We start from the raw sequence: 12,800 nt of genomic DNA, 5'->3' as shown, positions 1-12,800 counted from the left end.
GAGTGTCGGCGGAGAAGCCCCGTCACTACGACGGGAACACGGAGACAAATGTTGAAAATGTCAGCTCTGTGTCACACCCAGTCATGTGATCAGTGCTTCACAAACACATGGAACCTTACTGTTGAGAACACTTCAGCACAAACAGTCTCACACAGATGTTCTGCTCATCTGCGCAAATAAACAGAATCATATATATATGTATATATATGTGTGTAATATGGATATGTTCTTAAACGCCACCTGTAATTAGTTCAATTAGTCAAGAAGAGTCGTTTTCAAGGAGCAGTTTTAGCTTCTGGTTTTTGGAACAAGATGATGGAAATGATGAACAGAAGGGAAAGAGAAAAGCCAGACAGATATTGTTTATGTCTTGATGATTGAACAACCTTACATGTATCTGTTAGGTCTCGTCATCACAACAACAGGTTCCTCTAGTTTGAGTTGCCTGGACTAAATCTAGACCTCGACCACAGAGCGTCAGATCAGCCGTCGCTCTGCGGTCGCTGGCCTTCAGAAGGTAAAGCAGCTACAGAGGTCACGGTTCACTGTGACCTCTGTAGCTGCGTCGTGTGTGACAGAAGCTTCACGGTGAGAGAGAGAGAGAGAGAGAGACACAGACACAGACGCAGATGAAGAGTGGTTTTGTCTTCCAGCTCCGCAGCCTCACTTACTCCGCACCGCCGAGCGAGAAATTAACAATGCTGATCAATGGAGCCCAGTGCTGTGTTTTCATCATCTCCCCGCGTCGATGTATTTAGCGCCGGCCTGATTATCATGGAGACAAACTGCAGCTGTCAGGAGGGCCTCGGAGGAGACGTGGTCAATACGGCCGGGTTGACCTAATGTATAGATGCAGTTATTGTGATGTGCAGGAGCTGCTAGCGCCGATCAGCTGGTGTTGTAACACAGGGATTGTGTGCAGCTGCTTCTCTGCTCCTCCAAGTAGATCTGCTTCATTTCTTGTATTTTACTAGTTTTACGGGGACGTAGTTCTGCGTGAGACCGGGTCCAATCGCCCAAATAGTTACGTTTAATACGTAGATATGAATGTTGTTCTCTCACCTCAACAGGTCGAACAGTTCTGAGACGATTTAAAAACAGCTTAATAACATGAGCCACTTGTTCAACGGTGCAGTTTCCTTTGAATGTAAAGAGTATTTGTTGCGACAGCCTTGTTGTGCGTTCTGTCAGATTGCAGCATTAGCAGCTAGAGTCGCTCTTTCCCGTTCCTCTTCTGCAGCAGCGTGAGGAACTCTTCTGACTCGCTGCTCTCCAGAGAGCCGGTCTAGCGGGGAACCAGAAGCAGAAGGTGAAAATGGGATTCCTTCACTGTTAATTATGAATCACAACCAGCCACAAGACTACAGAGAACACCGGGTATTAATAGAACCACAGCTTTATGGTAATTGCTCCCCCCCCCCCCCAATAGCTCTTTTTATAACCAACAATCGTTTTTTGGTTCATGAGATCAAACAATCAAAAGCTACTTTGAAATTCTAATGCTGATGCGCAGAGACAGATTGCGCAGCGCTTCTTTCTGTAATAGGGTTAACCCTCCGAAGACTGAGCGCGTGCGTGTGTGTGTGTGTGTGTGTGTGTGTGTGTGTGTGTGTGTGTGTGTGTGTGTGTGTGTGTGTGTGTGTTGTGGGGTTACAGCTAATGTTGCCTCTCGACTAGATAAATAAGTCAAAAGACGAGTGGAAGAACTAGAAAGAAGGACAAGATCGAGGTCTGAAGACCGATCCAGTTTTCATCATTCTCTTCTGCTCTACCTTCAATCCGTCGGGTCAAACATCTACTTTTAACAGAACGTTTGTTATGGCATTGTGAGCTTAGTTCATATAAATCTCAATATTTGTATAGCCCCACAGCGCCTACAGCGCTAACCCTTGAAGTTACAGCCTGTCAGGTGGATGTGTTGGTCCTCAGACAGTGACCCCTGAGGACCAACACATTTGACGTCTCTGGAGGAATGTGAGATGAAGACGTGTTTCTTTAACACAGAGGGAGTCATTGATAAATGGTCATGTTGAGGCTGCAGAATTCCTTGAAGGCACCGACTGCAGACTGAACAGCAGCGGTTCAGGCACTGTGTCTGGGTGTGGTCAGCAGTTTGTACTGTTTCAACATGAAGCCACGCCCAGCGGTGATGTCACGGTGTACCGACGCGAGCTTTGAGTGCACTCCTACATCACGGTAAAACATCGGAGGTCAGCAAAAATGAGATTTTTCACGATGTTTTCTCACGCTGTTAAACTTGAATTTACATTTATGTTGTTGTGTTTATAGACGCAGCAGTAATGCAGTTTGAAATATGATTAATTTAACAACAAATAAACGTCAATTCAGCTCAAATAAATACGACAACACAAGCCGTACAAAGTCGACCCTTTTTTAATCGAGCGCATTTAAATAAGAGCACAGAAACTGCAGAAGTTCCATACAAACAATAAAGACGCATACACATACAAATACAACTGATATTTGATAATGAGTCATGTGAAGTCATAGCCTCGGCGTTCGTCTCTTTCACTGCCTGACAGGCGATGGACACTAAAGCTTCCCGTCCGTCTGTCTCTCTCCATCACTGGGTGTCTCTGTTCGTTCATTAGTCTCTTCTCCGGAGCATCAGCGGCAGATGTTGCCGTGGATAAGTTTGTCCTGAGGCTGAGACCCCCCCCCCCCCCCCCCCCGAAGACCCAGACGGGCCTCCCTCTGAGCGCGTCGCACCGATCCGTACGCAGCTCGCCGTTACCCCCCTTCTCCCACATTCATTTTCCTTAAATTAGATGTTTGCTCTCCAATTAACATATGGTGTCATTTTCTTTTACCCTGTGCGCTCATTACGGGTTTTGCACTCGGAGATATTCCGCTCTGAATTACAGGAGGGCGAGAACTCGCGGCATAATGAAGAGAGCTTGATTAAAGTTTAAGTTTTAAGGCTGTTATGTTTGCTTAAGACTTGTCGGCGCTATGCAATGCATCCGGTGAGCTGGCCTGTGGAACTAATTACGCCGCTGTAGACGCTTTCCTGAGGTCTCTCACGGTGCGATTCCAGCTGCTGGGCGATGAGGAAAGGTGCTTAAGTTCATTTTAATGAAAGATCGCGTCAAAATTACGGAGTTATTGAACCAAAGGGCATTTATTAAGACAGTAAGTAGGCAATATTGGACACGGATACACAAAGCAAACTCAATTTGATATAAAGAAGCTTACAATGTGATTACTGTCTGCTCCAGCGGCTGTTTGTTTCTCCAAATAAAGGCTTTTCTTTGCTGTAACTGTTACTGTTAGCGCTGCTCCGGTTCTGCAGAGATGATGTTGGGCTCTGATTGCTCAGTCCTTGGCAACGACACACTCCCAATCTGCAGCTGGAGAGATTAGCATGTCTGGACCAGTGAATGCCAAAGCACTTGTGTGTTTCTGTGTGTGTGTGTGTGTGTGTGTGTGTGTGTGTGTGTGTGTGTGTGTGTGTGTGTGTGTTGTGTGTTTTTTTGTAGCTGGCATTAATCGAGGTGACAGACTAGGAGAAGAGGTTTAATGTGGCCAAGCATAGCTGGGTGTGTGTGTGTGTGTGTGTGTGTGTGTGTGTGTGTGTGTGTGTGTGTGTGTGTGGGGATGGCCGCTGTGTAAACAAATCAAAGGGACTAGACAGGAACACACACACACACACACACACACAAAACAAGCCACCATGCTGCATTTGCAATAACATCCGACCACACACACACACACACACACACACACACACACACACACAGACGATCTCTACAGTCACATTAACAAGCGGGCCAACTTATACCGCTGCACAAACACACAGTATATAGCCAAAAAATAAGTTTTACGCAAAGTCAGAGGCCTTGACCAATTAAGCAAATCACATCGACTTAAAACAAGAGTTGACACATTCTCCACATCGTACACAACATGTAGTTTAACTGAAGCTACAGCCAGACAGCCTGCAGGCTTGAGGTAACGTGAGACGACGCTATTGTTTGCCTGTAACCAGTGCAGAACCTGAGCAGAGACCGGGCTACATGCTAGCAGCTACTGACTAGCATTAGCTCATGTTTTGTATATGTACGCGAGCATCAGTTTGTCGAGTTCTAGAAATTCTGCCGGTTCGTTCAGAACATCTTTGACTTCCCGTATCTTCCTCACAATGGTTTTGAGTTACGAAACAATTCCTCTGATTCAGTGCTAAGGTTATCGTAGCGTGCTTTATCAGCTATCATTAAAGATGCTTCGATGTGATGGTTGACTGACTCACGCTTGCTGAGAGCATTGCTAACATTCGCGGCTTAATATTTAGCCACTATTTAACCATTCATCTGTGACTTGATGGATGGGCAAATCACGACATGGAAGGAAACTGTATTTACTTCTGGCCAGGTTTGGGCATACAGCTCGTGTTAGCTGTTAGCTGTTAGCTAAGAGTTAACAGCTATAGTTAAAGCTGCATTCTCTCTAGTGTCCACCAGGGGGCGACTCCTCTGGTTGTATAGAAGTCTAGTCTAAAATGACTCTACTTCTCTCTTGATTTATTCCCTCAGTAAACATTGTAAACATGAGTTTATGGTCTCAGTCTCTAGTTTACAGTCTTCTTCAATACAGCATGATGTTCATTTAGTACATTATGCTCCATTTAGAGTCAAACAGACCATAAAGCAGGGGATGCTTTAGGGGCGGGGCTACACGCTGATTGACAGGTCTCTACCAGAGACGTTGTCCGGTCTGTGAGTTGTCCGTGTTTTTCGTTTTAGAACTTTAACCCTTTCACCGTGTGTCTTCAGTTCATGGAAGACAACTCAAACACTGTAGTCTCCTAAACATGTGCGTTCAAAAGGCTATAAAACGAAAGTCCACAAACAAATGGGTGACGTCATGGTTTTATCCAACAAGACATGCAGATTAGATGAACTGGGAACTATTAAAGGCCTTAGATCTATTATCGCTGTGGCATCCTGTCTTAACGTTAGCATGATGTTAGCATGTAGCTCAAAATACAGCCTCACAGAGCAGAGAGCCCGGCTGCAGACTCCCAACTCTTTCTAGATTATGCGTTACTGTTTTATTATTGCTTATCTTTCTGTGATTATTAATCTTCCGCCGTTAATTCCTGCCGGTGATGTTTCAGCCTCTGTGTGATGCATCACTGTGTCGGATGAGCGAAGAGGATAACACATGTTCATCCACAAGTTAGCCAAAGATTTCTTCCAACGTCTGAAAGGCAGAAATCATCGTTGTAATTCATAAACGGGGGACTAATTGTGTGCAACGTTTTGCTTTAGGCTTGTTGCTCTTCTCTGAAGAAGAACTGCAGAAAAGTTTGACCGAAAGAATGACTACTTTAAATTTGAATATCCGTGGTATTTAAAAATGAAACACAAGACAATATTCTGTTCCCAAACAACCGTGGTGTGTTTTCATCAAACGCACACGCAGCGTTATTTGTGATTTTGCCTTAACCTCTGCCTTTCATCTCTCTCTCTCTCTCTGCATGCACACGTATGTGTTGCAGAGTATTTCTGACATGCTAATGTATACAGCGACAGCGGCTGGAAACTCTCGGTGGAATATTTCAAAGTTCTGTTCCTCCTCTCGTTGGGAATGAGGAATTTTAAAAAAAAACATGAGATGCGCTAAATGTTAATGACGCTTCGCCGCTATCAGCGCGGCGCCAGGTGACCGCCGTCGCCGTCGCATGCAGATCCAGATTAGCTTGAAGGTGCCGGTGTTCAGAGAGGGATTCAGCAGCACCACGCCGCCACCGGCAAACTTCAAAAGCGCTGAAATGAGAGAGACAGGGAGGGGGGAGGGGGGGGTTGTGGGGAGAGGAATGAAGAGAGAGCGGGGGGGGGGGGTGTTTGTGAGGGACACAGCAAGGACATCTCCCCGGAGCCATATGGTGGTTGAGATACTTTATTTTTTTTGGTTGTGTTTGTCTGTCTGCTCCGTTTAGGATTTTTCTACCGGAAAGCGCCGCAGGCCGTCCGTCTGTGTTAATACATCTCCCTCCACTCAACCACCTCGCTGTGTTTCTCTGGGTCTTCATCTCCGTCCGCTATGCCAGAAATCTGCTCGCGGTCGTCATTGTGACTGACGGCCAATGTTGACTCAAGGTGGGAATGGGCGGTCCGCCTGCTATTACCAGCTCTACGCTTGAATCGGTGATTTGACTCCCAGACCTTTACTCAACTGGCTATTTGTCTGTCTTCTGGGGGCGTCTGCATGTCCATATGGACAGACGACTGATATCAAAACCACTGTGTGTGTGTGTGTGTGTGTGTGTGTGTGTTTGATGTGTACTGACGCTTTAACCCAACACACAGTCCTACATTTAGGCTGCATGATAGTTTGGAATAGTCGCAATAATCAGTTTTGTGCGAAAACATTTCGTTCAAGTTATTGACTTCGCACCAACTCCACCTCAAACCACTAGTGATTCATTACCAGAATTTGGACTATTACCATTTGGGCCCAAATATAATCCGTCCCTGACAAAGCAGAGGACATGTTGGCAGGTTGAGGCTAATACAACACTTGGTACCGGTTAGGGAGCCATGGTGGACCAGTATCGAGAGTAGACCAGTATCCAAACCTCATCACTCAATCGTGCCCCCAATCGTGCCCCCCCCCCCGACGAACGTTTTTGACTTCAACTTGTGCAGAAGAAGTCGCTGCAGCGGTCTTTAAGCCCCCCCCCCCCCCCCCCCCCCCCCCCTCGCCCTGCATACCGGGCCGGTGTGGGTGTGTGAGTTCTGCTATGTGTTGCTAAACGTATCTTTGGACTCACGTAATCCTTGTCCTATCATAAACCAGTAAACAATGATGATCCTAATCCTGCACTAAGAAGCTTTTCATAAACTGAAGGCACACACACACACACACACACACACACACACACACACACACACACACACACACACAGTGGTGCTTCTGCAGAACTTTGAACACACACTGGATCAGAGCTATATATATAGATACTGGATTCTAGATCTGGGTTTTAAAGTGATGGTGGACTTACTGCAGGTGTTATCTCATCAAAATACTGTAAGCAAAGCCTCAGCATCACTTTGATGTTAGCTTAGCTTGTATGTCAGGTGTTTACTGTATACATTACATAAAAGTCATGTGTGTTTTAAAGATATTAAACTGTCACTGGTGTCGGCGGCGTTTCGAGTCCGAGACCTGCTGGTTGTGTACGGTGAGAGACTTTCTGTGATCGTCGCTTTACAGAAAGACAAAACGGTGTTTGGTTGATCTGAATTCATGTGAAGATATTCTGACGTTTGTTTGGCATCAATAACAGATCTCATCCAGGTTAATGCATTTTTCAGTCCATTGGGTTTTCAACCCTTTGGTCTCCATTTTCTCTTTTCTTCTTCAATATAATCACCTTGAATTGTGTGAATCAAGTTTAAAACTCTTTAGTTCAAATGCAAGAAAAAGTGCAGACTTACAAAAACAGCAATAAACGTCAATAAAGAAGCATTCCTTTACCTTTTTAGTGTGCAAGACATTATTTATCATGTATCTCAACTGAAAACAAACTTCAACACACACCAGGGTGGATGTCAGGGAACCCTTTTGCTTTAGAACAAAGTGGAAGCCAGATAGCTTGTGGGGATTAAATGAGATGCTGTACACACACACACACACACACACACACACACACACACACACACACACACAGTAATGAGGTTTGTCCGCGGAGAGAGAGCAGTGTGCATAACACAGTGAACTCTGAGTGCAAATTGTCTTACTGGTGTGAGTTTGTTGTATCAAGGATCTGCAATTAGACTAATCACCTCTCAAGTTTAATCTTTCAAAATGTGATTTTGCGGAATGAGGGATGAATTAACATGGCTGTTGTAATGGGATATGATAGGAACACGTCTTGGTGAACAGTCTTTACTAAATCTATTAAATTCCTTTGCCTTTTTAAAAACAGACAAATACAATCAATGAGTCTCATTTTTGACCATGAAATTGTATTTTGACAAATACATCCCATCTTAGGGTCCGCTTACTTACTTTTTCTTTGAGCTTTCAACCGCATCTCAAGGTCTTCATCACCAGTGACACCTGAGCAAATGCCATCCGCTGATGAAGACCTTTGCATTTGGCTCAAAAGGCTCTGTAAAAAGCCGGTAAGTTGACCTTTAGCTAAGAGCTTTTGAACATGGCTGCGTAGCGCCGAGCGGTGCGACGTATTGATCCCCAGCTAGTGTCCGTCCAGAGACCTTTACGCTCCCCGTTGCCTCGCTGATCCTGGAACCCCTGCCAGGTTTCACTGTGTCAAAATGATCCTTTTTAAAGGCGCGGCCAGAGATTCTAATCCAATACAAGTTCAGCGAATATCTCCTCGCGGTCCGCTCGCTTTCCGACCACAGCCTCTGTAAATGCTAAACAAGCAAAGCGCCGCGGACCGAGCCGCACGGCGCTATTTCAATCAGCTTCGGGGGGGCGTTTGTGCTCGTGCTCAGGACGTTCGAAAGGCCACGGATATATAAAGAGAAGGGCGGGGGGGGAGTTCAAATATCAACAATCTTTCTCCCGAGGCGCTGACTCCCCTTTTAATTGTAATGTAATGTTCCTGCTTACTAAGCACTTTTTTTTTCGCACAGCATTCACATAATTTATGGTCGGTGTAGACTATGCTAGTGCCAGGTGTGTGTGTGGCTGCATGTTTCTGTACTTAAACCTCAAATGGTCTCACGTTGTGTCCATTAAGAAGGAGAATAGATTACAACGCATCTCTGTCCACCGTCTGTGTTCATGAGGGCTCCTCCTGAGGCCGTCTGCAGGAAGCCAAGACGGATTTGCATTTTTCTACTCGACCGAGTCGTCCTTTGTGACTAAACGCCGGCATACGTCCTCACTGCGACTGTGATACCACTCTGAGACCTGGTACTCATTCAAAGTTTAACATCTGAACCAAAGCTTAGTCCCCAGGGCTGGCTCATCATCTGTGTGTGTGTGTGTGTGTGTGTGTGTGTGTGTGTGTGTGTGTGTGTGTGTGTGTGTGTGTGTGTGTGTGTGTGTGTGTGTGTGTGTGTGTGTGTGTGTGTGTGTGTGTGAGTGAGTGAGAATAGCAAACGAAAGACACATTTGATCCTCAGGCATGTTCACCTTCTGTATCCTTTCACAAAACCTCCTGTCCTCATCTTCCCTTCCCTATGTGTTTGTTTGTTTGTTTGTTTGTGTTCAACCGACCTTGTGGGGACATCAATCGGTATACACACTCCCATTGTGGGGACTCACCTTCCTTATGGGGACACAATGCATGTCCTCATAATGTAAATCCTTAATTTTTTAGGGAGAAGACTTGGTTTCAGGGTGAGGGTACATTAGGCTTAGGTTATGATCTGGGTTAGGATGAGGCTGGTAGCAGTTCTGGTTAGGCTAAGTCTCCAGGAAATGAATATAAGTCAATGTAATGTCCCCAAAGACATTAGAGTTAGGCATCAATTGAACTGATGAACACAACATCAACACGAGAGGAGGACGTAATGAGTCAAACCAAACCTGCTGGACTCTGTGGCTGGAAAGGAAACCTTCATGATGTACAAACAAAACATGGACCTAACTGTTCTTCATGGAAAGAAAAACCTGCCATGACAAAACCGGGAACAGAACTCTATCCGTCATCTTGTTTTAGTATCACGTGTTAAACTTATGATTCTACACCAAACATGTTTTAGCCACATTTTTCAGTTATTGTTTTTAATTATGAACCACTATTACTACAACTACTTGTTGCATTTGTCAAACACACAAACTCCGACTTCTTTACAAATCCAGACTTGATTTGTGTTTTACTGTTTTCTGATGAGAGTAGTGGTTCCAAGATTAACTGTAACTAACTAAAAGTGGATTTAGTTTAAAGTTGGAGGACAGGAGAGCATTGAGGTTGAAGAGTCAACACATAGTACTCTTACAAACCGCTTCTATGGCAACCGGCAACAAGTACCTGACTGCGTAGACCTGCAGGCGGAGAGATGCACATTACTGCTCACTCGCTCCACATAGAACGTCCTCAGTGACTCCACCGCCAGAAAAAACAATTAACGTCTCTAATGAGAGAATCTGTGAGCGGAGCGTCTCCACCTCCTCTCTGCCTCTCTGCCTCCTCCTCCTCCTCTCTCGTTCCTGTTCACAGTCTGCTGGCGTACTTATCGGTTCCTTGTTCATTTCTAACTTCACCGAGACAACAGGCGGAAAAGAACATGAACATGTTCAACACCTACATACGACGTGTGTGAATCAAAGGCGTGGCTTTTCTCACTTTTAACCACTTTGAAGCATTGAAGAAAAGCATCTCACTCAAAGGATCGCAGTCCTTTTGCTGACTAAAATAAACCCTGTTGTTCCTTGCAATGCATCGACATTGTAGCGCATCACTTCTGTATTGTCTGTATTGTACATTTTCAAATATGCATTTGACACACTACATTTTTTTTTACAAGTTGTAAGGACTTGTTGAGTTGTAATGAGACAGATATCTTCTGGACAGATGTTGAACTTGAAAACACGGTTAATCGTCCTCCAGTAGCTTGTGTGAAATATTGGTGATGACACCAGCAGAGGTGTGGAAACAACTGCTATAAGCTTCTGTTATCCCAGCTTCGATTAGCATCTTATTGAGCCTTTGGCTATGCAAAAGTGATGGAAAAAAACATGATTTTTCACAAATTCAGTGAAATTTTTTTTTTATTATGAAAGAAATGAATATTGGGAATATCCTCAAAAACGTAGAAATGGAATTGGCAGTGAGAAAATATGTTTCAGATGGTGGACTGAATCCAATATGTGTGTTGTGCCTCGGATCTCTGACGGGAATCACAAAGCTCAAAGTGTCCGATATTGCTGCTGTAGTTAAACATTTGATCGGATGACCCGAGCACCTGCTCTTTGTTTTAAAATTGCCATAGAATTACCATAGAAGTCCATTGAAAGCCTTAGAAGTCCATTGGTTACCATAGAAGTCCATTGAAAAGGTACCCTTAAGGGTTCTATTGAGACGCTAACTGGTTTGACAAAACATTGGGATGTGACAATCTAGTATTGGGAACATGTTGGAGCTCCAGCAAGAAAGTCAGACAAGGGTTCACAACCCTTCCTCCACCCTGACCCCCACACCCTTACTTTCTACAGTAGCTACAAACACATAGAGCACCCTCTTTTCTTCCGTTGCCAGTGAAAGTTGGCGTTGTGTTACGTGCCAACGGGAAGTGCAGAATCCTCAAATAAGGACATATATTCTAGGGGGGAGAAATCTTGATAGGTCACATCTCAGTCACATGAATCGTAAACATAGAAAGACGCGCTCACAACGAGGCTAATTTTGAGTTAGTAGGTAGCTCATTCAGCGTCCATGCGTAGACATGCCCAGAAGGTCCAAACCCAGGACTTCCTTGCTTTGGTTCCTCTTGTGGTCATTCCAACCAATGAGCAGAGGCTCATGCCACTCTGCTCAGCACAGATCAATGGTATCGCATTTGGAGCTGTAGTTTAAAGATCAGAACTACACTCCATGTGTACGTCTGACACATTTGAAGAACAAAAATGCACTTATTATACAAACACCTTTTTATTTATGAGTAGAAATTGGCCGGGCATGTCGGTGTGTGAGACAGAACCGCCGACATCGTGAACAACGCGCCACGATGACAGCCGATGCTGTTGCTCACCTCTTGGACAGGTCGTAGCAGAGTACAGTTTTCACTTCTTCTCCCGCTCGACTGTAATGGGACAGGGCCTCTCTCCGACTGACTGATTTGCTCGGTAATGTAGGCAGAGTGCTGTGGTGGCAGGGTAATTGGCCGTGATTTAAAAACCCTCTGATGGCTTAAGTGGGATTGCAGTTCGGCAAATTAATGGTTCTTAATCGAACATGTGTGATTGGTTTAATATGGCGGAAAATAAGACTCCACTGAGGGCTGTGAAAGAGCGCAGAGAGACTTCGGAGTCTTATTTAAAACCAAAACCACGAATATTTGTGATGTGGATGTTTTCTGACCAAAAACATTACTGTGTACGTCTGTTTTTCAAACTTCAAAGGATCATTTGTGATCCTCTTTGATGTTCAACAATTTAAAACATACGAGGTAGTTACTCTTTCAATCTGTGTCTGGCATTCAGGATTTGATTAACACTCTGGTCTTGCCCTCAGAGAGTCCTCCTTAGTCCATTATAGTTTAGAGTGTGGTGTGAAAATCATCTGTCAGGTAATGTAGATGAGCAGAAATCGTGTAAAGTAAAATAGTGTACTTTTAAAAGAAGGACAGCCTTGGTTAGAACAGAAGGTCTGTTCAGGCCGTGAGAGTCCACATGTTTCTCTTTGATTGCCCGAGGAGGTAATTATGGTTGTGCAGTGGAGAGAGAAACAGGTGATAGACAGACGCTTCAGACCGTCTCTCTTAGAATAATCAAGACGGGAGCAGCGGATGGACTTAATGATCAGTAGATTTAACACACACACACACACACACACACACACACACACACACACACACACACACATACACACACACACGTAATTGACATGCTTTAAACTGCCCTTGTAAACCCTCAAACTGCTTCATTAGCCATGTCTTCCTGAATAGCATTCTGCTTTCTCCTCTCGTGTAGCATAGAAGTGCTAACGCTATACGATGTGCTAACGTGCTCTGCTAACGTTCCCTGCTAACGTGCTCTGCTAACGCTATATGATGTGCTAACGTGCTCTGCTAACGTGCTCTGCTAACGTGCTCTGCTAACGTGCTCTGCTAACGCTATATGATGTGCTAACGTGC

Source organism: Cebidichthys violaceus, unplaced genomic scaffold (assembly GCF_023349555.1).
Source record: "Cebidichthys violaceus isolate CVI_PGR_0920_01 unplaced genomic scaffold, fCebVio1.0.p SCAF_290, whole genome shotgun sequence".
Classification (NCBI taxonomy): domain Eukaryota; kingdom Metazoa; phylum Chordata; class Actinopteri; order Perciformes; family Stichaeidae; genus Cebidichthys; species Cebidichthys violaceus.
This window is presented reverse-complemented; position numbering follows the sequence as displayed.